Here is a 27,399-nt window from a genome sequence, read left to right as displayed (position 1 = left end):
AAATTATTTCCTTGATGAGAATTATGTCTCCTCAAATTTCCCTGTTCTTTTTTCTGGATCTACTACTATATAGATAGTAGACCTACAGATACTCTTATTTAAAAAAATCTTTTCTCGCCCTGGCCAGTTTGGCTCAGTGGTTAGAGCATCAGCCTGTGGTCCAGAGAGACCCGGGTTTGGTTCCCGCTAAGGGCACATACCTCGGTTGCAGTTTGTTCCCAGCCCCGGATGGTCATGCAGGTGGCAGCCACTCGATATGTCCCTTTAACATCAATGTTTCTCTTTCTCTCTCTTCCTCCCACTCTACCTGAACAAAAAATGGAAAAATGTCCTCAGGTGAGGATAAAAAAAAAAAATCTTTTCTCTTCAATTTTTCATATCTCTGTACTTTTGTTCTGCTGCTATGGATAACTTCTCATCATAATCCTACTCTTCTATTGAGTTTTCACTTGTGTTATTGTATTTTCATTTCCAATAGCTTTTTGTTGTTCTCCGAATGTTCCTCTTTACAGCATCCTGTTCTTCATGCTTATAGAATTGTATCTTACCTCAGAGGATATTCTCCCTAGGAGTATTTCTTCTCTTTGTATGTCTGTGTTTGTTTTTTCTGTTTCTTTGCTGTTTCCTCCTCTACCCTTGTCCAATTTCACAAGTCCGAAGATGGCTTGTAGTTCTTGGTTGCCTGCTCATATTAAAGAGTAAAAGGACTAGAAAGCTCTGAGCATGTGGATGATTGTGATTGTGACCTTCATTATAGAATCATTTGGTCAGGCCTTTGGGAGAATTATCAATATCTGTATTTTAAAATGTTTCCTCTTGGTCAGTTTCCTCAGAATTGATGTTGACCAACAATGTTTTGGGAGTCAAATAGAAGGTTGAGAGTCTCCACATTCAGTATACATGCTTTCACTTAATTCTGTTTCCAGTACCATAATCCTGCCTCAAGTATGCTTTGTATCCCACTATACAAAGACCTCTCTCACTCTCTCCAGAGAATAAACTTTTGATTTTATGCCCAGGTAGGCTAGGAGTAACTGCTTGGTTCTGCAAAGCTGAGGAAGGAATTTGAGGATTCCAACTGATTCATAAATGTCTCTCAGTTGGTCTTATTTTAGCTCCTCTAGCCACCCTCTTTATACTCTTTTCTAAAAGTACCTGATGCTGGAAATTTCTTAGACTAATGTACATTTGGATGGTCCTTGGTTTGCACCACTGCTAGTTTAAGTTATCAGCTACCATAACTAATCCTATCATCCATCTGTTTTCCAGCTTGCAAAATTTCACTGCAGTTGTCTTCTGTCTATTCTTTATGTCCTTTGGGGTTTCTGCTCTTTAAATAACCCTCTTTACTGTCATTATGGTGGGATTTGGGGAGGAAGCTAAATAATGTGTGTGTCAATCTACCATCTTTACCCAGAAGTCAGTAAATTTATTTATTTACTTATTTATTTATTTATTTATTTATTTATGTATTTATTTTTAATCCTCACCAGAGGATATTTTTTCATTTTATTTTTTTAAAGATAGAATGGTGGAGGGAGAGAGACACACACACACACACATCAATTAGTTGCCTCCTGCATGACCTCTCCTGGGGCCAGGGATCGAACCTAAAACCAAGGTACGAACTCTTGACCAGGAACTGAACCTGTGACTCTTTGGTTCTTGGGCCAACACTCTAACCACTAGCCAAACTGGCCAGGGCAGTAAATATATTTCTTTCTTTTTTTATCACCTGAAGATATTTTTATATTTATCTTTAGATAGAGCTGGAGGGGGAGAGAGAGACAAACATCAATGTGAGAGAGACACATCTATTGGTTGCCACCCATACAACCCCAACCAGGGCCAGGATGAACTGCAACAGAGGTATGTGCCCTTGACCGAAATTGAACCCGGGACTCTTTGGTCCACAGGTGACGCTTTTACTGCTGAGCCATATCAGCCGGCTATATATTTATATATATATATTTATATATATATTTTATATATTTATATATATTTATATATATATTTAAATGTCAAGAATTAGTTTATAGGACAAGCAATGCATTTTTTTCTTTAGGCATTTTGGTCAAGACTAAAGATAATATTACTTACTTTATACAGGATTTCTGAGAATTGTTATAGTCTTAACAAATTTAACATGAAAAACACTTCATAATAGTATTAAAATACTAAAAAATTATATTTAAAAGAATTTAAGTCTAGAATGGATCAAAAAGCTGTGGTACTTATACACAATGGAATACTATGCAGCGGTAAGAAAGAAAGATCTCTTATCCTTTGAGACGACATGGAGGGACCTGGAAAGTATTATCCTAAGTGAAAGAAGCCAAGCAGAGAAGGACAAATACCACATGATCTCACTTATATACGGAATATAATGAACATAACAGTCTGAGGAATACAGTAGACCCAGACACATGGAAGTGGGGCACAGACTGACATCCCTCAGAAGAGGGGATGGGGGTTGGGGGGGTGGGAAGAGATAAACCACAGAACTTATATGCATGTATGCATGACCAATGGACATGGACAACTAAGCCGGGGACAGGGTGGAGGGGGGTGGGGTGGGGGGTGCCAATGGGGTAAAAAGGTAAAATATCTGTAACAAAAAAATAAATAAATAAATAAATTTTCAAAAAAAAAAAAGAATTTAAGTCTAAATGGTCTGAAGGAGAGAATTTTAGCTTATAGTTTCCCACTTGGAAATAAACACCTTGGCTGGGTAGAAGGCCACTGGATAAATCATACTATCTGAAAATATTTGTATGTTTTTAATTTCTCACTATACTGTATCTTTTCAGACCTTGCCAGAACATCTGTAATTTCAATTTAGGAAAAAGAAAATATTGGTAGAAGATAGTTTGAAAGTCCACAAGGATACTTTTCTATTTTTTTTTTATTTTTATTCCTCACCCAAAGATACTTTTCTATTTATCATCAGATAGAGTGGGAGGGAGGGAGAGAGAGAGAGACAGAGAGAAACATCGATGTGGTAGAGTCACATAGACTAGTTGCCTCCCATACAACCCGACTAGGGCTAGGGATGAATATTTTCCTATTAATTTACAAGAACACAAGAAAGATCAAATTCCTCCTCTTGGTTTTGGATGCTTTGTGTCATAATTCTGACTGTTCAAAAGCAAGACTTGTTGACAATCTCGAAGGAGAAGGGGAATTTGAATGAAGTTGGTCCCATTAGGTAGAAAAGCCTTTACATAATCCCGTTTACACCTCTAATTAGTATTCGGTTTCTTTCCTTTCCTCACCAAATTTTTCACAAGATCTTTCCATTTATTGTGCCCCTCCTTACCTGCCTTTCAACCCAGAAAGCTGGTTTCTTCACTTCACTTTCCTAACTACTCTCTTCAAAATAAACCATGACTTCTTTTTTTTAATCCTCACCCAAGGATATTTTTCCATTGATTTTTAGATAGAATGGGAGGGAGGGAGAGAGAAAAAGAAACATCAATGTGACAGACACACATTGATTGGTTGCCTCCCGCACAACACTGACTAGGGCCTGGGATGACTGGGGCCTGCAAACGAACCTGCAACCAAGGTACGTGCCCTTGACTGGGAATTGGACCTGTGATTTTTCAGTCTGAGGGCCAATGCTCTACCCGCAGAGTCAAACTGGCCAGGACAATGAACCATGACTTTTTAATTAATTCTCACAGTTTTACTCATGTTGTCAATCTTCTTGACCTATTTTGTGATGTTGATTATATATTCTCTTTTAAATGTATTTTCTTATTTCTCTGATAATACTGTCCTCATTCTCTTTCCACCTGTTTTATCTGTCATCTGTTTCTCTCTGTCACTTTTGTTCCTCTTCTTCCCCTTAATTGCAGATGAATCCTGACGTCTCCAAGATCTATTCATTCTCAGGCCTTCAAGTATCACATCTTTAGTGTTAACTCCCAAATGTCATATCTTGAGCCCTGACCATGCCCCAAAGCTCTAGTTCTATACCTTTAACCTTCTGTTGGGCATTTCCACTTTGATGACTCACTATTGTAACAAATCCAATATGCTCATCCTTTTATTCACCACTGCCTTCTGCCTTCACACCCAGAACAGTATTCCTGCCTCTCAGCATCACCTTTATCCTCTCAATGTCTTAAGTTCAGAATCCTGAAATCATTCTCCTTTTTTAGTCAGATATCAAAATTCCCCCAAGCCTTCCCTTTCCAGTGTGTTCTTTCTGCCAAAACTCGAGTCCAGGCTTTCATCCTCTAACATTTGAATTTCCGCCACAGCCTCCAGGCTCTCCCACAGCCTCCTGCTCTATCCCGCATACCACTGCCAGTCTAATCGTCTTTAAATATAATTTTCATCATATCACTTCTCTAAAGTATCTCATGACTCCTACTTCCTACCACATCAAGTCTAAACACCTCTAACTGGCTTTCAGGCTGCTCGTGATCTGGCTCCATGTTACCTGTCTTATTTTCCGCTATTACCCAACATGTTCCCCCTTCCTTGTTAGGTCAGTTTTTTTACTGTCACGAGAACAAACCAAGTTAATTTCTGCCTCTGTATCTTAACAAATATACTTTCTCTTGCTTGGAATGCGCCATATCATATCTGTTTTGCAAGAGAATTGTCTGTGCTTGCTCTATCTACTTTCTTGCTTTCTATTCTCTTTAACCTACTTTTTTTTAGTAATTATGTTTTTTGTTTTTATTTATTTATCTTTTAATCCTCACCCAAGGGTACTTTGCCACTGATTTTTTTTTTAGATAGAGTGGAAAGGAGGGGGAGAGAGAGAGAAACATCAATGTGAGAGATACATTGTCTAGTTTCCTCCCACATGACTCCTACTGGGGCCAGGGATTGAACCTGCTCTTGACTGGGAATGGAACCTGTAACCCTTTGGTCCTAGGGCTGACGCTCTGACCACTGAACCAAACCGGCCAGGGCTCTTTAACCTACTTTAATTAGGTGTTCATCCCCACCACTCCACTGTCCAATACATAATTGTCATTATTTTCCTGTCAATAGTCACTCCCTCAGTCTTTGTCATCTTAGTAAATTACATCATCATTTGCCCACCTCCTCTAATTAAACCCTTGGAGCCACCCTTAGTTCTTCTCCCTTGTAACCCACATCTAGTCCACCAGCAAGTCCAGTGAGTTGTCCTTTTAAAGTATATCTCAAATTTGACTACTTATCACTGTCTCATTGCTACCATGTTAACCCAAGTAAACAGGACTGCTGCAATGGTCTCCCTATTTTCATTTTGCCCTCACACATTTTAACATAAAGTATTGTCTTCTCTTTTTAAATATATGAATCTGTTCATGTCATTTTACATTCCATGGCCTTCAGGACATACCTGATCTATTCTAGCCCAAGGCTCTGAACCTAGCTCCTACCGATTTCCTCTCACTCCTTCATCTCTAGCCTCTCTGGTCATTTTTTTTTTTATGTTTCTAGATCAAGTCAAGCTTATTGACACCTTACTTACACATGGACACATTTCAAAGTAATCACTAGATAGATTTGAACACAATAAATGTCTTCAATTTCTACATTATTTGTCTGTAAAATATGCATTATATTAACAGGAGAAAATAAAATGTACAATCTTTTTAAACTAATATTTTTGTATAAATTTATTTTTATTTCAAAATACTCTCTAACTTACTGAAAAGCTGCAAGTATACCACAAATAATATGGTTTTTAAAGAAATTTTTTTCTTTATCAATTTTAGAGAGACAGGAAGGGAGAGAGAGATAGAAACATTGATGAGAGAGAACATCGATTGGCTGCCTCCTACATGCCCCTCACTGGGGATCGGGCCCACAACCTGAGCATGTGCCCTGACCAGGAATTAAACTGGCGACTTTTTGGTGCATGGGTTGACGCTCAACCACTGAACCACACTGGCTGGGCTAAATAATATGTTTTTCTGAACCAGTTTTTTCACCACTCCAGAATATTGCAGTATAGAATTCCTAGAAGTATGGACATTCCCCTACATAATCACAATACAGACTTGAAAGCCAGGAAATTAATTTTGATGCATTACTACCATCTAACCCTTAGATTCCATTCAAGGTTTTCCAACTGTCCCAGTAGTGTCTGTTATAACAAAAGGATCCAGGTTAGATAATGTGTTGCATTTACTTGTTAAATTTCTTTTTTTTTTTTTTTTTTTTATCCTCACCGAGGACATTTTTCCAATTTTTGTACAGATAGAGTGGGAGGGAGAGAGAGGAAGGGAGAGAGAGAGAGAGAGAAGCATTGACATGAAAGGGACACATCGAGTGGTTGCCACCCGCACGACCAACCAGGGCCGGGGACAAACTGCAACCAAAGTACATGCCCTTAGCGGGAACCAAACCCAGGTCTCTCCGGACCGCAGGCCGACGCTCTAACCGCTGAGCCATACTGGCCAGGGCTACTTGTTAAATTTCTTTAGTCTCCTTTAGTTTGCAACAGTTCTTCAGTCTTTCTTTGACTTTCATGACCTTGACATATATTTATAGAATGGGCCAGTTATTTTGCAGAAGATCCTTCAATATGGGTTTGTCTGATGTTTCCTCGTGATTAAATTCAGGGTAGGCATCTTTTTCCAGAATACCACAGAAGTGGTGCTGAGTATTCATACTCATTGCTTCCTGTCAAGTGGCACATGATTTTGATCTGTCCATTACTGATGATGCTTATTTTGGTCACTTGATTAAGGTGGTTTCTGCCAGGCTTCTCTACTGTAAAGTTACTTTCTTCCCCTTTGTAATGAATAAATAGTTTGTAGGGAAGTACTTAGAAACTATGTAAATTAGCCTGCTTCTTATTAAACTTCCCATTAATTTATTATTTAAATCCATATAGACTCTGGATATCTATTTTATCCATTACTATTATTTATTTTGATGCTATCACAGTCTCAGATTTTTGCCCTTCAAGCTTTGGTTTTTTTTTTTTTTTTTTGTTTGTTTGTTTTTATCCTCATCCGAGAATATTTTTCCATTTTTTGTACAGATAGAGTGGGAGGGAGAGAGAGGAAGGGAGAGAGAGAGAAACATCGACGTGAAGGGACACATCGAGTGGCTGCCACCCGCACGACCAACCAGGGCCGGGGACAAACTACAACCGAAGTACGTGCCCTTAGTGGGAACCGAACCTGGGTCTCTCTGGACCGCAGGCCGACGCTCTAACCACTGAGCCAAACTGGCCAGGGCCAAGCTTTGTTTTTTATCATGTTCCACTTTCTTACATTCTGGCACAACAGCTGTTCTAGGCTCATCTTCCACTTTCCCTGTCCCAGTTCTGGAGTCAGCCATTTCTCCAAGGACCCCTGGTTTTTAGTGGTTCCTTTTAGTTGCCTAGATGTGGACTCTTTCAGGGGAGAGTGCTAGAGAATATATGTATGAGCCCATGTACACACACACACACACACACACATACATGCCCACACACATCTATATGTCTCTATAATAGAATTCATGAGGTCACACCTATATTGACAATTCTGAGTCAATACTGTAGAAATTATTTTAGTTTCCTCACTGTCCAAATTTGTAATTTCTCTATTAATGAGAAACTTGGCTCCCATTATACTTAATATATGTACTTATTTTATCAGCCCCCTCAAATGTAACCAAACTCCCATCCTTGCCACTTTCCCCACCCACAAATAGGTATCCATCTCACCAATCTAGGGCTCTGACTCTCCTTCCCTGGACCATTTCTCCTCTGACACCCTACGGTGGGCCCTCCTTACTTCATTCAGCCTCTGACTCCTCATGCCAGGCCTGTTCTCCACATGGACGCCCTTCTCACCCTGCACAGGCTCTGACATCCCTCCATGTGGATGCCTATCTTGCTCTGCCACACCTAACACTGGCATTAGAACTAAGCTATTCATCAAGGCATGGGAAGAGGAAGAACTAAGATTAATATTTTATTTAGCAAAGACTTTCTAGTTAGTGTAGATTTGATGACAAGTCAAGAAAGCTATAACATTTCTGTCCCCCTTCCCCTAAAAAAAGGACATCAGTCAGTCTGAAATAGCATTGTACTCAGTGGACAAGAAGCCAAATCATATCTGAAAGAACTCAACCTAGATCAATGTAGAAACAAAACATCCAGATAAAAGATTCCTCACATTTTTTCTATCTGTTGTTCAAATATTTTGGTATTTAGACACAGCCTTGGAATCACTATTAAACACTAATAGTTATAAGTTCATGAACTTTATATTTTTAATATGGTGATTTCTGATGCCTAAGACCCTTGGATCAAAAATAATTTTATCTTCTGGCTTGTTTGGCTTAGCGGTTAGAGTGTCAGCTTGTGGACTGGAGAGTCCTGGGTTCGGTTCCCACTAAGGGCATGTACCTCAGTTGCAGTTTGTCCCCAGCCCTGGTTGGGGTCGTGTGGGTGGCAGCCACTTGATGTATCTCTCTCACGTCGATGTCTCTCTCTCCCTCCCTCTCTCCCTCCTACTCTATCTGAAAATAAATGCAAAAATGTCCTCGGGTGAGGATTTAAAAAAAAATTATCTTTTAAAACTGAAAAATTCAAATATTTTGTCACAATAACATTACTGTCATTCAGTTACACCACAAGACTTTACAAAGCAATGTCTACACTGAATTAATTGTTCTTTGAAACTTTAGAACTAAAACCTCTTTAAGATCGCCCTCAATAACCATTTCACAGATTGAAACACTGATGAGGAATCAGGATGTTGTCATCAAAGAGATTACAACTTTCCCAGGACAAAAATACCCAAGTTTGCTTCCAAATCCTTGAAAGATATAAACTAACCATTCCAAGAAGTAGCTCTCAGTCCCACTCTTACTTCAAATTTTCTTTGCCTGAGAAAGGCAAATTTAGTCTTTGTTCTAAATCAAGATGTGATATGACCGGGCTTTTTTGTTTAATTCTAAGCCAAAACATTCCCAAACTCCCACTGCATTCCTGGGAAGCCCTAAATGCTATTGAAGTGTTCTCTTGGCCATGTCTCATTCCTTTAGGGAGTTGAGCACTCTCCGTCTGTACCCTCTCAGAGACCACGGAAAGGGAACATAGTCCCCCCGCGACTGCTCTGACCAGGTGGGTCAGATTAGCTTTACAGTCCACTTATGAGGAAGTTAACAATGCTCCTCTGTGGGTGTTTGAACACATTTTACAAAACTGCTGATGACCTCATGAGCCAAAGAAAGCAGGTCTCACATTGTGGACTAAGCCTAAATATTAATACTACTTTATATTTATGTAGTGTCTTTTTTCCAAGGAGCTCCAACCTCTTTACAGACATTATGTCATTAATCCTCAAAGCATTGCTGTTTGGTACATGGCAAATATTCTCCCCCTTAACTTTTTTTTTTACTGTGATGGAAACTTGCAAGTCAGTGATGGAACCCAACCCCCTAGTTCTCAGTCTTTGCACTATACCATGAAAAAAAAAACAACAGATGAATAATTTTTCAAGCTTATTCATTGCTTCTTGGGTGGGATTTAAGAGGATGTCTCAGTTTGTATTTCAATTTTCAGTGTCTCTAGGTCTTTTTCTTCTTCATTTTAAGTTAAGCATTTTCAAGCATATGTAGTTCATGTTCCAGTTTTGCATTTATAGGAACACTAGAAATTTGTAGCTGAAATTTGAAGTGAAAGACTTTGTTATTAAATATGTAATCTCACTTATCACTCAGAGATCCCTTATACTTCTTTTTTCTTTTTCAAACCTCACCTGAGGACATTTTCCCATTTATTTTTAGACAGAATGGGAGAGAGAGAAACATTGATGTGAGAGAGACACATCGATTGGTTGCCTACCACATGACTCTGATCAGGCCTGGGGACCGAACCACAACCAAGGTACATGCCCTTAACTAGAATCCAACCTGCAACTCTGGTCTGTAGGCTGATGCTCTAATTGCTGAGCCAAACTGGCCAGGGCTCTTTTTTTTAAATCCTCACCTGAGGATATGTTTTTATTGATTTTAGAGAGAGGAAAGGAGGGAGAGGGAGAAAGAGAAACATTGATGTGAGAGAGAAACATCAGTTGGTTGCCCCCCATACACACCCTAACTAGGGATCAAACCCACAATCTGGGGTTGTGCCCTGACTGGGAATTGAACCTGCAACCTTTTGGTGTATGGGACAATGTTCTAATCAATTGAGTCACCCAGCCAGGGTTCCCTTATTCTTCTTATACCCCAAGATAAGTTAAATTTTTAAAAATTCCTATGCTAGCTTAGGGCACATTTCATTTAGAGCAACCACATATTTGATTTGTATTGAGTGATTAACATGTGCCATATATTGTGCCAGACATTTTCAAATACATGATCTTATTTTACATATGTAATATTTCATGAGAATCATTTAGAGTAAGTCTCATGTGTAGGGCAATGAAAGAAAAGGCACTAATAGAAATATGGCCTCAGCTGCTATAATCCAAAAAAAAGAAAAAGAGCTCAATTAACTTTAATTCCCTTAGTGGAAATCCCCAGTGTAAATATTTCCACAAAAAGGGAAAATGTGGGTAAATTCTAAAAACCACCAGGAATTAGCTCAATACACACACACACACACACACACACACACACACACACACCCTTAAAAGATTGGTTCCTGTAGACTCAACAATTAATGCAAAGCAGAGAAGAGAACAAAACATAGCCATATCTAATGATGACAAATATTTCTGGATTTCACAGTGGTTAGACACTTCCTAATCAGGAATTACAAACTACAGTGGCATAATTTTAAACACTCACATAATCAGTTTCATGTCTCATTTTTTAATTCTTTTATGTCCAGCTGTCTTGCTATTGTCCAAATTGGGGGATATCTATACATTGCTGAGTTAGATAATAGCAGTGAAAAGAGATACTGGGACAGGAGGTGGGGGTGGGGGGGACCCAAAAATACTCTTCTAAAACAAGGAGAAACTTTCAACTTTAATCATTAAATTCTGAAAGCCTCAGAGTAAAACGTGCCAGATGCCCTGCAACAATAATTCTAGTCTACTCTGCTCTCTGGCCCAGCCTGATTTGAAATAGCCCTACATTTCTAAATAAATAGTGTTTAATTTGAAACTGAGCAGCCCTATCCCATCATGGAAAATCTTTATAGTGTGGAAAATATGTACAGTGTGTCATTCTTTAGGTATATATTCTAGTCATATTCTGTAGCATAGCTACACTGCAGTTTATACTCAACAACCTTGGGTTTTTAAGAAAATATATTCATAACATTCGAAATGTTTGTTTTTTCTTGTCATAGGAAATATTAGCCAAAAGGAATAGCCTGTATCCCAAGTAAAAGTTTAATGATGGGGAAATTTAGAAAGTGGTAGTCAAAAAACTGGGTTTGCCATGTATGGTTGTATTGATTGTGGACTGCACAATTCCAGTGATACCTGAAACATAGACAATAATGTGGGTGGTGCCCCCTGGAGGTGAGCAATGCTTGGCAGTCCTAATTTTAACTACTTAGGAAAGCTTTTGAAAATGCTCATGTTTTTTCTGATTCACAACTGAAGACCAATTGTGACCTGCAGTAGGATTTTTATTATTATTTCTTATGTTTTTTGTGTGTGTGCAAAGTTCTTAGTTTTTCCTCTCCATATTGGTTCCAAAAGACTGACTGAGCTTCAGCACACTGGTCTGGCATTCTCCCAGCTCTAGGTTTTCATGAGTCAGGAAAAACGTTTGCAGTTTGAGAAGAAACTCGTCAGACATGCTCAACCAGCCCTGGGCTTATTTATGAAGTCCCTCCCCCCATTCTCCTTCTTCCTCTACATTCCTACATTCCTGTGTTAAATGTTGGTTAGAGTTTGTTGTTTACGCATCTGTGTTCCTTACTCCTTGAAACACTGCTGCCCATCCCTGCTATGCCATCCTGCTGCTCCCATCACCACCTCAGCACTTAGCATGGTACCTTGAATGTCTGCTTTCCTGACCCTCCTCCTTTACTCTTCCACTATTTGATTTTCTTTTATTTCCTTTAGTCCTGAGGAAAACATACAGTCTCTAGATGGGGAAGATAACTGGAGGCAAGGGAAAAAAGCCCACATCCATAGAATGACATCAAGAGTGACCCTGCAGATTGAAGTGTTACTTGGTCAAAACCCTCTACCTTTTCCTTTATTCTTACTGTAGCCAGGCCTGCTCCAGCTTTAGTAAAACAGTTTGAAGAGAATGATGTAGTGAATTTTATAGCAGTTTAAGATTTTTAGTGGTATAGTTGATTTCAAAATGAAAACAGAACACAGTTTCTGGAAGGATGTATAAGAAAATGGTAATAGTGGTTGCTTTCTGGGGGGAATCTAGTGGCTCTGGGAAAGTTTCATTGTACCTTTATTTTGCCTTTTGAATTTTATACTATGTGACTGTATAAGTAATTGAAATAATTAAAAAATGGAAGCAGGCAATTAAATAACTAGACATGAACTAAATTTATGCCATAGGAAATTCTGTTAACTATAGGAAATGATTCAGATATATTAATATAAAATAAAAAAGTAGATCAGTCTGGCTGGTGTGGCTCAGTGTTTGAGCATCGACCCATGCACCAAGAAGTCACTGGTTTGATTCCCCGGTCAGGACACATGCCCAGGTTTTGGGCCCTATCCTCAGTTGGGGGTATGCAGGAGGCGGCCAGTGTTCTTGCTCATCGATGTTTCTCTCTCTCTCTCTCCCTCTCACTTCCTCTCTCTCTAAAATAAAAAAATAAAAAAAAATTTAATTAATTAATTTAAAAAAATAGATCAGGAGAAGGCAGGAGGCAGGGGTGGGAGTGGGGAGAAGGGACTCCATAGGGGATAAAAGGGGGGAGCATCTGTAATACTTTCAACAATAAAGATAAGTTTATTTTTTTCTTAAAATTGTGTTAATATGAGCTTTTTTTTTTTTTTTTTTATCCTCACCCGAGGACATTTTTCGATATTTTGTTCAGATAGAGTGAGAGGGAGAGAGAGAGAGAGAAACATCGACGTGAGAGTGACACATTGAGTGGTTGCCACCCACACGACCCAACCAGGGCTGAGGACAAACTGCAACCAAGGTACGTGCCCTTAGCGGGAACCGAACCCTGGTCTCTCCGACCGCAGGCCAACGCTCTAACCGCTGAGCCAAACCGGCCAGGGCATGAGCTATTTTTTTTATTAATTTATTTTTGTTACAGATGTTTCTCCCTTTTCCCCCATGACATCCTCCTCCCCATCCCTCCCTGTCCCGTCCCTAGCTTTGTTGTCCATGTCCATCGGTTATGCGTACATGTATATAAGTTCTGTGGCTTATCTCCCCCTCCTTCTGGGAATTGTCAGTCTGTACCTTACTTCCACGTCTCTGGGTCTACCCTGTTTCTCAGACTGTTATGTTCATTATATTCCACAAATAAGTGAGATCATGTGATATTTGTCGTTTTCTGCTTGGCTTGTTTCGCTTAGGATAATACTCTCCAGGTCCCTCCACATCGTCTCAAAGGATAGGAGATCTGTCCTCCTTATAGCTGCATAGTATACCATTGTGTATGTGTACCACAGCTTTTTTATTCATTTGTCTACTTATGGACAGGATAAGTTTTTTAAAAATACTATAAAATAAAAGTAAATCAGAAAGAGAGGTATGCTTGTTTACATTTTGTTTTAGAAACTGAAAATGTTTCATTGTTTGCTGGAAAAGTAAAATGAAAATTAAGTTTAAGTGTCTGCTTCTCATTTAAAACATATCTTCACTCTAAACAACCAACTACCTCTCATTAGGATTTTTTTGGCCTTTGTCTTTTTTTCTTCAACTTAACTTAAAGCCAGTGTAGACTGAAACTCTGACATCTTAGTGAATATCTCTTTGCTACTCTGTCTCCATCTTGTATGGAAGAACTATTCAGAGGATGCCAGCATTCCTAATTGTCATCTACTTTGCCTTCTTCTTCCTGCCAGTGAGCGTAGGCAGTTCTGACCTGAGGTTTGGGTATCACACGGATAGGGCTCTTCCATCTCAGACAGTCTTCACACCAGAGTGTTCTTTTTCTATATATTGTATGGGACCTGTCTCTATAGTCATTTCTGTACTTACAGTTATACTATGTTCCTTTCAACACCTGCTAAGTCCTTTATAAAAGCAACTCAGATGCAAGCAAATGACCTACATAGCAAGTCTATGAGAAGCACGGTATCACATTTCCAATTCTGAATCTATTATCTATTCATCTCTTTTTTGAAGAATCAGCAAACCTATGTCAAGTTTAGTACATCTAATTACATCATCATGTTATTGCCTGTAGGTTTCCTCCTACATGTCACAAACCAAGAAAAAGCGTTTTCATTTTTATAATTCAAGTATGTGCTTGAGTGTTTTTTTATGTTTTATATGTCTACTTTTAGCTACCACAGAATTAATAGTTAATTACTCAGGTGTTTGAAACTAGGAAAGTAACTGACATTTTTCTATTGAAAAGTATCTAATAACATATTTAAATATATTATAACAGTGAAAGGTAAGCCAAATAAACTTTAAGGTGTTTTTTTTTAAATCTTTACCTGAGGATATTTTTCTATTTATCTTCAAATAGAGTAGGAGGCAGAGAGAGAGAAATATCAACGTGAGAGGGACACGTTGGCTGGTTGCCTCCTGCACGACCCTGATCAGGGCTGGGGACAAACCGCAACCAAGGTATGTGCCCTTGACTGGAATTGAACCCGTGACCCATTGGTCTGCCAGCCGACACTCTAACCACTGAGCAAAACCAGACAGGGCGTAAACTTTAAGGTGTTTTTATGTTCATTCATGACCTTTCCAGATTACAAATAAAAATAGTTTCATAATAAAGCTTTCATCATATTGAAATAAAGGAAAACAAAGAGTTGAAGTAATAAACATGTTGATTATAAACACATCAAGTAATAAAAGTCATAATTTTAACAATAAGCAAATAATGTGGAACTGTACATTTTTTTTTATAAAGTTTGATTTTTATTTTTATTTATTTATTTATTTATTTTTGAACAGAAAGGGGGGAGGGGTTCTTCTTTTTTTTAATTTTTTTGTTTTTTTTTTATCCTCAACCAAGGATATTTTTCCATTTTTTGTTCAGGTAGAGTGGGAGGGAGAGAGAGGAACAGAGAGAGAGAGAAACAGCGATGTGAAAGGGACACATCGAGTGGCTGCCACCCGCACAACCGACCATGGCAGGGGACAAACTGCAACCGAGGTACGCGCCCTTAGCGGGAACCGAACCCAGGTCTCTCAGGACCTCAGGCCGACGCTCTAACCACTGAACCAAACCGGCCAGGGCGGAACTGTACATTTTTAATTAACTTTAATTATACAAGTTACACACGACTACATAGATAATTTTAAAATTACCAATAAGGATATTTCATATCTTTAAAAAAATTTTTTTTTCCTTTATTGATTTTAGAGAGGGAGGAAGGGAGAAGGAGAGAGAGATGGAAACATCGATGAGAGAGAACACCGACTGGCCGCTGCCTGCATGCCTCACACTGGGGATCAAGCCCACAACCTGGGCATGTGCCCTGACCGGGAATTGAACCAGCGACCTCTTGGTGCATGGTTCGAGGCTCAACCACTGAGCCACACCGGCCGGACAGATATTTCATATCTTTAACTTTGTATTTAAAACACACACACACACACACACACACACACACACACGTATATAAGATGTGCTGTCCAATATGGTAGCCACTAGCTACATGTGGCTATTAAGAACTTGGAAATGGCCCTGGCTGGTTTGGCTCAGCGGTTAGAGCGTCGGCCTGCGGTCCGGAGAGACCCGGGTTCGGTTCCCGCTAAGGGCGCGTACCTTGGTTGCAGTTTGTCCCTGGCCCTGGTCGGTTGTGTGGGTGGCAGCCACTCGGTGTGTCCCTTTCACGTCGATGTTTCTCTCTATCTCTCTGTTCCTCTCTCTCCCTCCCACTCTACCTGAGCAAAGAATGGAAAAATGTCCTCGGGTGAGGATTAAAAAAAAAAAAAAAAAAGATAAAAAAAAAAGAACTTGGAAATGTGGCTAATTTGAGTTAAGATATGCTATAAGTGTAAAATATACACTGGATTGTGAAAATGTAGTGAGAAATAAAAAAGAATAAAGACTATCTCAATAGTTTGTATACTGATTACATATTGAAATGATAATATTTTTATATCTTGGATTAAATACAAATATTAAAATTTGAATTTATTTCTTTTTCCCTTTTAAAATATATCTACAAGAAACTTTAAAATTATATATGTGGCTTGTAATTGTGTCTTACATTCTATTTCTATTGGACAATACTATATATGTATATATGCACATATATAATGTATTTACATATACACACATACATATGTGCATATATTTGATTTGTGGACATTTTAAAAGATAAATATGATATTACTGTCTTCTGAAACTTGCTTTTTTCACTTAACATATATCTTGGAGATTTTTTTTTGTCGGTATATTTATATTAACTTCATTCTTTAAACTACTGCATAGTATTCCTCAGTAGCAAAGTATTCTGTTTTACTTCAACTTTCTGCTATTACTGGAACATTTAAGTTATTTTTCTTTTCCTTAGGAACATTATTTCAGGAAATGTCCTTGAACATGACTCTGTGTGTGAATATGGGAGCATTACTCTAGAGTAGATGCCTAGGGATCAGAGTATATGCATTTGAAATTTTGTAGATTGTTCAGATTGTCCTGTTCAAAGACTCTACCACCACAGGAAATAGGTTTTGCATCTTTTTTATTGTGTGCCACTTTTATTTTTACTTATTTATTGTGGTAAAATATGCAAAACATAAACTTTATCATTTTAACTATTTTTAAGTGTACAGTTTGGTGATACTAAGTACATTCACACTGTTGTGCAACCATTACCACCATTCGTCTCCAGAACTTTTTTCATTTTTCCAAACTGAAACTCCATACCCATTAAACACCCAATTCTAAATTTCTCCCTAGTCCCATGCAACCACTATTTTACTTCCTGTCTCTGTGATTTTGACTACTCCAAGTACCTCATATAAGTGAAATCATACCATAGTTGTCCTTTCATGCTTGGCTTATTTTACTTATTATAATGTCCTCAAGATTCATCCACATTGTAGCAAGTCTAAATAATATTCCATTGTCTGTATATACACATTTTGTTTATTCACTCATCTATCGTTGGACATTTGGGTTGCTTCTACCTTTTGACTATTGTGAATTATACTACTGTTAACATAGGTGTAAAAAATATCTGTTCAAGTTTCTGCTTTCATTTCTTTTGGGTATATACCTAGAAGTGGAATTGCTGGATCATATGGTAATTCTATTTTTAATTTTATGAGGAACTGCCATCCTGTTTTCCATAGCAGCTATTACATTTTACATTCCTACCAGCAATTCACGTCATCCCCAGTATTTCTTTTCTTTATTTTATTTTATGTTTTTATTCTCACCTGAGTACATTTTTCCATTTTTTGTTCAGATAGTGTGGGAGGAAGAGAAAGAGAGAAACGTTGATGTGAAAGGGACACATCTAGCGGTTGCCACCCGCACGACCCAACCAGGGCTGGGGACAAACTGTAACTGAGGTATGTGCCCTTAGCGGGAACCAAACCCAGGTCTCTCTAGACCGCAGGTCAACGCTCTAACTGCTGAGCCAAACCGGCCAGGGCTTTTCTTTTTTTAACAAAAACATAATAGCCATCCTAAAAGGTGTGATGGTGATATCTCATTATGTTTTTGATTTGCATTTCTCTAACAATTAGTGATGTTAAGAATCTTTTCATTTGCTTTTTGGCCATTTGTATACCTTTGGAGAAATGCCTATTCAAATACTTTGCCCAGCTTTTAATCAGGTTGTTTTTTGTTGTTGAATTGTAGGAGGTCTTTATGTATTATGGCTATTAATCTCTTATCAGATATATGATTTGCAAATATTTTATCTTATTTCCTGGGTTGTCTAGTCACTGTCTAGGTAGTGTTCCTTGATGCACAAAAGTTTTTAATTTTGATTAAGTCCAAGCTATCTGTTTTTTCCATGGTTGCTTTTGTTTTTTAGTGTCATATCTAAGAAATTCTTGCCAAATCCAATGTGATAAAGCTTTCTCCTAGGTTGTCTTCTATGATTTTTATAGTTTTAGCTCTATGTTTAGGTCTTTGATCCATTTTGAGTTAATTTACATATGTGGTGTAAGGGTCCAACTTCATTCTTTTGCATCTGGATATCCAGTTTCCTAACACTATTTGTTGAAAAATCCTTTCTCCATTGAGTGTTCTTAACACCTTTGTTGAAATCATTTGGTCTTATAAATGAGGGTTTATTTCTGGGCTCTCTATTCTATCCTTTGGTCTATATGTCTGTCTTTATGCCAGTACCACATGTTTTGATTACTATAGCTTTGTAGTAAATCAGGAAGAAATCAGGAGGGTTGAGCCCTCCAATTTTGTTCTTTTTCAAGATTGTTTTAGAATTTCAGGGTCCCTTGAAATTCTATATGAACTTTAAAATGTGTTTTTCGCCTGGCCCGTGTGGCTCAGTGGTTGAGCGTCAACCCATGCACCAAGAGGTCGCCAGTTCGATTCCAGGTCTGGGCACAGGCCCAGGTTGTGGGCCAAATCTCTAGTTGGAGGCATGCAGGAGGCAGCCAATTGATGTCTCTCTCCCTCTCCCTTAAATCAAATTAAAAAAATTTTTAATGTATTTTTCTATTTCTGGAAAAAAAAAAGTCATCAGGATTTTATTGTATTGAATCTGTAGATTGCTTTGGGTAATGACATCTTAATATTAAGTCATCCAATTTAAAAACCTGGGCTGTTTTTCCATGGTTTTATCATTTTATATCTTGCTTAAGAAGGTCTTTTCAATGCTAAAGTTATAAATAAAATTTTCTGCTAATAAGTTTATATATTTGCTTTTTACATTTGGCTCCTTAAACTAGCCAGGATCTTTTTTTTCCAGTGTGAGAACATGTTCCCATTGTGTTGGTGCCAGTTGAATTGTCTACCTTTTCCCTGCTAATTTGAATGCCACTTTTATCATAAGTAAAAAAACCATAGATATATAGGTTTGGTTTTAGACTGCTATTTTGTTTTACTGATCCATATATCTACTTCTATATTACTGTTATCATATATTATATAATCTGTATATTATAATTTGTTATCTGAAAGAGTGACTCTTTCCCCCTCATAGTTATTTTCTTTTTCAGGATTTTAAAGATTTTCCTGTATATTTACTCTTCTGGGTGACTGTTAGAATCAGCTTTAAAGCTTAAATAGACATATTATTGGAATTTTGATTGGGATGGTATTGACTTGATAAAATAATCTTAGGAAAATTGACATTTTTATAAGAATAAGTCTTTGCATTTTGAGAAAAAACGTGTTTATAGTTTCTGTATTTCTAGTATCACTATGATCTCTAGGAAACTTTATGTTTACTTGGATTATACCCAGATTGCCTCTGTAAAACAGTTCTTTCCAATTGAACTTTCTGAGATGATGAAAATGTTCTATATCTATGATGTCTAATATGTGTTATTGAATGCTTGAATTGAACATTTACATGTGACTATTGAACAGTTGAAATGTGATGCAACTTAGGAACTGTATTTGCATTTGATTTTGATTAAGTTAAATTTAAATGGTCACATGTGGCTATGGTTACCATAATAGACAGTGCAACTTTAGGATATAGGAATAACTGTGTAACTGAACACTTCTGTAGGTGGTAAAAGTAGGTAGTAAAAGAATTATTGATACCTACTGTGTAAAAGACACTGCATAAGGCATTGTAGAGAGTCTAAAGACCATAATATTAAACACAAATGAATTCCTAAAGAACTTAAAACCTAGTCCCAGATAAAGGACAAATTGTTGAAAAATATTTATGTTGTGCCCAGCTGGTGTCGCTCAGTGGTTGAGCTTCAACTCATGCACCAAGAGGTTGCTGGTTTGATTCCCAGTCAGGGCATATGCCCAGGTTGTTGACCCAGTGCCCAGTGGTGGGGGGGGGGATGCAGGAGGTGACCAATAGATGTCCTCTCTCATCGATTTTTCTATCTCTCTCCTTCTCCCTTCCTCTCTCTAAAAATCAATAAAGAAAAACAATTTTTTTTTTTATTTTTTTATCCTCACCCGAGGGCATTTTTTGTTCAGGTAGAGTGGGAGGGAGAGAGAGGAAGAGAGAGACATCGATGTGAAAGGGACACATCGAGTGGCTGCCACCCGCACGACCGACCAGGGCCGGGGACAAACTGCAACCAAGGTACATGCCCTTAGCAGGAACCGAACCCGGGTCTCTCGGGACCGCAGGCTGATGCTCTAATCGCTGAGCCAAACCGGCCAGGGCAAGAAAAACAAATTTTTAAAAAATATTTATGTTGTCAGAAAAACACAATTACAAAAATGTGCTGTGGGGATTTGCTCAAGAAAGAAAGGTCACATATGATTAAAGAAGCAGAAAAGTCTTTGTGGATTAAATATTTTTAGAGGTTGACCTTGGAGGAATTATTCAAAATTTAAAATGAATAAGTAATAGAAGATTTTTTTGTGGAGGAAATAAAGAAGAGGGAAAGGAATGAGGTGTTTGGGGAACGTAACTATATTAGTTTCCTAGGGCTTCTGTAACAAATTACCACAAGCTTGGTGGCTTAAAACAAGAAATGTATTCTCTCACCAGAGGCCAGAAATCCAAAGTCAGTGTTCCTGGGCTGCAATCAAGGTGTAGGCAGAGCTGTACTCCCTCTGGAGGCTCTAGGGGAGATTCTGTTTTTTGCCTCTTTCAGCTTCAGGTGGCTGCTGGCATTCCTTAGCTTGTGGCCACATCATCCCAGTCTCTGCCTTGGTGGTCACATTGAAAAATGCTGCCCTATTTTTTCAGTTTACCACAACAATCCAGTTTGGTTGGAGTATGGGATACCTGAGGCAGTAGGAATGGTAACAGCCATCAGTCACTGAATGACTTGTATATGTGTGATGTTGTACCAGTGCTCTATTTGTGCTATTCCATTTACTCATTTAAGAACTTTGTGTAGGCATTAGGGGATAAGAGAGGAATCTAAAGTGACTATGTTTTTGACCTTTGATGACTGGGATATGGTGAATAACACAAACTGAAAAGTCAGAGGAAAAACTGGTTACAAAGGGGGAAAAAATGAACTTGGCTTTGGCTGTGTTTAGTTTGAGGTCTCAGTAGGTTATGCTTCAAAAGGGTCAACCCCATATAGAAGCCTATGAAAGCTACATAGAGTTCTGATGGCTTCACTTGCAATTTCCTACTTTTGTTTTCCCCTTTGGGTTGAAGAGTTAAATTATGAGGAGCATTAAATTTGAAACCAGGAGGTCTGAGTTCAGAACGTCCACTTACTAAATGTGTGAACTGGACAAGTCATATCACTTCTCTGAGCATCAGTTTCCATATCTGTAAAAGAAGAATAAATCCTCTCTCCCTACCCTCACACTGTTATTGTGAGGAATAAATGAGATAACATTTATGATGTTCTTAGCACAGTATATGGTCTGTTGTACGCATTCAAATGTTTTTTAAAAGAATAGCACATTTTTATTTATTTATTTGTTTTATTTTTTAATCCTCACCCGAGGACATTTTTCCATTTTTTGTTCAGATAGAGCGGGAGGGAGAGAGAGGAAGAGAGAGAGAGAGAAACATCGATGTGAAGGGACACATCGAGTGGCTACCACCCGCACGACCAACCAGGGCCAGGGACAAACTGCAACCAAGGTACGCGCCCTTAGCGGGAACCGAACCTGGGTCTCTCTGTACCGCAGGCCGACGCTCCAACCGCTGAGCCAAACCGGCCAGGGCAAGAATAGCACATTTTTAATCTGTAGAAGAGCACATTTTTAAATATGTCAAACTTAAGTGTTAATTTGAAGGTATTATATCTTAAAGCTATCTGGATCCTAAGCAACAGTCAATATTAATTTTAAAAGTCTATTATTGACTCCCTTTTCCATTGTCCATAATTTTACCACATAAATGTCTTAAGCACCACCCAAGACCAATTCCTTCCCTTTCTAAGCTGATGATCTAAACTCTATAGAAATAATTAAGACCTTAAGTATGAATCATTCTATTTCCTGCCCCATATTTAAAGATGTACCTATATTTACATTCACTTTTATCTTCTTCCTTGCAGACCTCAAGTAATATCACATCTCTTGTCCAAAGCAAATATATCTTTCTATACGTGCTCTTGATGCAATTTCCTCCATCCTGAGCTCTAGGACATATAGTCAGTGCCCTGGTGGACATCTTTATTTGGATGTCTCACCTCCAATTCAGAATTTTAAAACAGAGTCAATTATTTCTCCCTCTACCCTCCCCATCATTTTCTCATCACCCACCCCCTCAGCTTTCTTTGTTTCTCATCTTAGTCAATGATATTACCAGAAACGTGGGTAATTTTTGCTGTTGTTCATCCTCACCTGAGGATATTTTTCCATTGATTTTTAGATAGAGTGGAAGGGAGGGGGGTGGCGGAGAGAGAGAGAGACATCAATTGGTTGCCTCCTGCATGACCCTGACTGGCGCTCCGGGATCAAACCTGGGCAGGTACATGCGCCTGACAGGGAATCAAACCCTTGACCCTTTAGTCTGTGGGCTGATGCTCTAACCACTGAGCCAAACAGGACAGGGCAATTTTTGTCATTTTTAACTCCTTTCTTTTCTTTGCCATCCCTATGCCCATTTCAAGTAATGACCAAGTCATGTTAGGGTTTGGGTTCAGGCATTCGTTTTTTCTGCTCAGCCCTCTGCTTCATTGGTTGTCTCCTCTCTGACCTCACTACTGCTCTTCTCTTGCTCAGAAAAATTCTCTTCTGAAGTAGCCTCATTGTTTTTTGTCTCACACCTCTCCAGTCCACTCTTCACATTCCTGCCAAAGGGACCTTTCAAAAACAAATATGCTCTTAGAACCCTTTGGTGGCACTCCATTACAGTTCAAAGCCCAAACTTCAGAGAATGACAGTGTCTAACCCTGTGCCCTTCCAATTAGTCCCACTGAACTAGTCCCAATTCTCCAGAGATATTCTTCTTTGTATCCCTGTAGCTGTGCTCCTTTTGTCTAGAGTATTCTTTCAGCAACCTCAGTCCCTAATGCCAATTGCTTGGTGAATGTCTGCTCATCTTATACTACTTAATTCAACCTTCACAACTCCTTTGAAGCCTTTCCAGGCCTCCCCAGGAAAAGTTGCTAAGATCTTTTGGAACCTTTGCTTTACCCTACACATGACTCTATATCATTTCATCTGTAACCAGTTTGTTTCTCCCACCAGGCCCTCTTTGAGGACAGGAGTGTATCTTGAGCAGCTTAGTGTCTCTAGTGCTTATTAGCACAGTGTCTGGCACAGAGAAAGTGCTCAAAAACATTTGTTGAATTAATGAATTAATTATAGAACTTTTAAAGCCATATGATGCCTTAGAAAATATGGAGGAAGAATTGATATAATTGAAGATTAATGGAAATGTGTAGTTATGACTCTTAGGTGAATATGTATCTACTTCTTAAATAGAAATAACCATGGTCCAGAACCCTGGTCATAAACTATAGAAAATCAAGACTGTAAATGGATGGGCAAACTTCATTAATCCCAGTAGAATATGAGACACTTCCCAACATTTCAGAGCGCTCACAGCTCCACTGGAGTTGGAAATAAGTGTTCTCTTTAAGAATTTGATTTCTTACTACTCATGTATCACATATTAACATGAGCTACATTTATGCTAATAGCATTTATTTTATAATCGCTGTTGATCTACCTTTCATTGTGCAAAAAAGGTAAATGTCAAAGGAAAAGAAGCAAAACTAACATCAATGCTACAACTTAACTTGTAGGTGCACAGACCCTCTCTGAACCATGAAATTTCTTTTTTTTTTAATCCTCACCTGAGGACATTTTTCCATATTTTGTTCAGATAGAATGGGAGGGAAAGAGAGAGAAAGAAACATTGATGTGAAAGGGACACATCAAGTGGTTGCCACCTGCAAAACCCAACCAGGACCAGGGACAAACCAACCGAGGTACGTGCCCTTAGCGGGAACCGAACCTGGGTCTTTCTGGACCGCAGGCCAATGCTCTAACGGCTGAGCCAAACCGGCCAGGGCAAACCATGAAATTCCATGATCTAGGAACTTCCAAATCCAAAGATTCCATACTTATGAACACTTGCTTATAAATCTATACTGGTAAGGAACTATCTTTCTAAAAAGAAAACATTTTGCCAGATTTGACCTGACAAATAATTTTGAAGTAAGCAAATTTCACTGCACATATACCTCCCACAAAGGAAGTCCTTAAGATATTTCCTGGTCATCGGGAGCTCCCTGCCTTGGTTCACCACACAAATCTACCTCTTTTTTGTTGTTGTTGTTGTTAATCCTCACACAAGGATACCTTTTCATTGATTTTTATTTTATTTTATTTTTTATTTTTTTGCAGGGTAGGATTTTATTTCTTTACAGATCTGAAAAATGACCCAAAGAGAGTGATGGCTTCTCACATTCTGTCCCCTAAAACGAATATAAATATCACTTCTGATATCTAACACACTGGCTTTGTTTCCAAAATGCATCAGTTTATTTTCCTCATGAGGCAGCCATGCATTATCAACCTTAAGCACGTGAGAGTCACATGATTTCTTTAGTAAGCCAGGGCTCCCACAGCTTTCCCGGAGCTCACAGCCAGAGCAGTCCTGAGGAGTCAAATATTAAAGCTTTCTCCACAGCCACATGTTCCTTTGACAACGTTTGGGTTATTGAACACAAACTCACTGGATAACTTGTCCTCAACATAGTCCATTTCTGTTCCTAAAAGTATTAGCTGTGCTTTCTTTTCAATGAACACCCTGACTCTATCCTGAACAACTTCTTCATGAGAATCTCCTTTTGTCTTTGCATATTCAAGAGTATAAGAAAGACCATTACAACCCCTGGTTTGGACACCAACTTTCACACCTATGTGTTCAGGCTTATCTTTAAGGAGTTGTTTTGTCTTGTTTACTGCTGAAGATGTCAGTGAGGGCGGCCTGGGTAGGCTGTAGCTTCCTCTTGCTCACAGCCCGGACAGTGGCCCAGACTACGAAGCTGACATCCTTGCAGTCCCGGCACCCTGGTGCCTTGGGCTGGAGCTCCAATGCCTCAACCTCTCTCCATGGACACACGGGCGTATTGATGCCACAAGCTCTGGCGCAGTGCTCCATTGATTTTCAGATAGAGTGGATGGGAAGGAGTGAGAGAGACACATCAATTGGTTACCTCCCAAATGACCCCAACCAGGGCCAGGGATTGAACCTGCAACCCAAGCACATGTCCTTGACTGGGAATCCAACTCGTAATCTTTCGGCCTACAGGCTAACGCTCTAACCACTGAGCAAAACTGGCCAGGGCAAAATCTACTTCATAATGTAAAGTAAGTACTGTGCCCTGGCTGATCTTTCTATATTGAAACTTACCTGTCTTCTTTATTTATTTATTTTTAAAAAAATTATTTTTTTTTTTGTTAATCTTTACCTGATGATATTTTTCTATTAATTTTTTTAACGACTGGAAGGGAGGGAGGGAGGAAGAGAGAGAGAAACAGCAATGTGAGAAAGACACATTAATTGGTTGCCTCCTGCACGACCCCGACGGGGGCTGGGGATCGAACCCACAACCCAAGTACATGCCCTTGATCAGAATTGAACCCATGACCCTTTGGTTTGTGGGCTGGTGCTTTTCTTTTTTTTTTTTTGCTTTTTTTTCTTTATTGATTTTAGAGAGAAAGGAAGGGAGAGAGAGGGATAGAAACATCGATAATATAGAACAGTGATTGTGGGCTGATGTCTTAACTGCTGAGCCAAACCGGCCAGGGCTTCTCTGTTTTCTTTCCAAAGCCTCTGAGGCCCTGCGTTCAGAAGGCTGCCACTTGGAGACCATTTGATTAGTTAACTTGCACTAACAGCATATTAAATAATAATTCCAGGGGAATTTACATTTTTAACCAAAGTGTGTTAGATACATAACACCTTACCCTAAGAGCCAACCTAATAAAGGGACATTTCTCACAGTTTCATATACTGTCCATATCTTTTCATGATTCAGTGTCTTTAAACATACTGAACCTCTGCCTATAATGACCTCCTTACCCCATCATCTCTAGTCTGGTGAACTCCTACTCATTCTTTTTTTGTTTGTTAATCCTCACCTGAGGTTATTTTTCCCATTGATTTTTAGAGAGAGTGGAAGGGAGGAAGGGATGAGGGGAGGGGAGAAAGAGAGAAACATACATCGATGTGAGAGAGACACATTGATTGGTTGCCTCTCACACTCACCCTGACCTGGCTGGGAATCAAACCTGCAACCTAAGTGTGTGCCCTTGACCCAGAATCAAACCTGTGACCCTTCAGTCCATGGGCTGATACTCTAACCACTGAGCAACATCTGCCAGAGCACCTACTCATTCTTTAAGACCCAAGTCAGTGTCCATCTTCTGGTAAGACGCCTTCTCTAAATTCCCCAGGCTGAGTTGTTCATTCCCTCTTGACTTTTATAAAACTGTGTATACTAGCTGTCTCAATTTTTTTTATCCTCACCCGAGGACAATTTTGCATTTATCTTTAGATAGAGCGGGAGGGAGAGAGAGAGAAACATCCATGTGAGAGAGACACATCAACTGATTGCCACCCACAGGACCCCAACCGAGGCCAGGGACAAACCACAACCAAGGTACATGCCCTTAGCGGGAACTGAACCCCGGAATCTGGTCCGCAGGCCAATGCTCTAACCACTGAGCCAAACCAGCCAGGGCTAGCTGTCTCAAATTTTTTTTTTTAATCCTTACCCGAGGACATTTTCCCATTTCTTGTTCAGATAGAGTGGGAGGGAGAGAGAGGAAGAGAGAGAGAGAGAGAAACATCGATGTGAAAGGGACACATCAAGTGGTTGCCACCTGCATGACCCAACCAGGGCCAGGGACAAACCGCAACCAAGGTACGTGCCCTTAGCGGGAACTGAACCCGGGTCTCTCTGGACCACAGGCCGACGCTCTAACCACTAAGCCAAACCGGCCAGGGCAGCTGTCTCAATTTTTAAATATATTTTATTCACTCTCTTCAACTGATTTCAAGGTGACTTTTGCCCCCACCAATCCATTGCACCTAGTAACCTTCCTGTGGCTAAATCAAGAGAACATATTTCAGTCCTCATCTTCCTTGACCTCTTAGCAATATCTAGAACTATTTTTTTTGTTCAGGTAGAGTGGGAGGGAGAGAGAGGAACAGAGAGAGAGAGAGAAACATCGATGTGAAAGGAACACATCTAGTGGCTGCCACCCACACAACCGACCAGGGCCGGGGACAAACTGCAACCGAGGTACATGCCCTTAGCGGGAACCGAACCGGGTCTCTCAGGACCGCAGGCCAACGC

At 39.2% G+C, this 27,399-nt stretch overlaps 1 protein-coding gene and 1 pseudogene across 14 annotated transcripts in view; one reads left to right on the top strand and one right to left on the bottom strand.

Moving 5' to 3' along the window:
- Nucleotides 1-27,399, top strand: part of HORMAD2 (HORMA domain containing 2) — a 122,481-nt gene that overhangs the window by 72,898 nt on the left and 22,184 nt on the right. The gene's annotated exons all lie outside the window — the stretch shown is intronic.
- Nucleotides 24,698-25,196, bottom strand: LOC118640298 (annotated as a pseudogene).

This window comes from Molossus molossus, unplaced genomic scaffold, assembly GCF_014108415.1.
Source record: "Molossus molossus isolate mMolMol1 unplaced genomic scaffold, mMolMol1.p scaffold_m16_p_22, whole genome shotgun sequence".
Lineage (NCBI taxonomy): Eukaryota > Metazoa > Chordata > Mammalia > Chiroptera > Molossidae > Molossus > Molossus molossus.
Note: the sequence above shows the minus strand (reverse complement) of the source record. Positions and strands in the feature narration are given on the sequence as shown.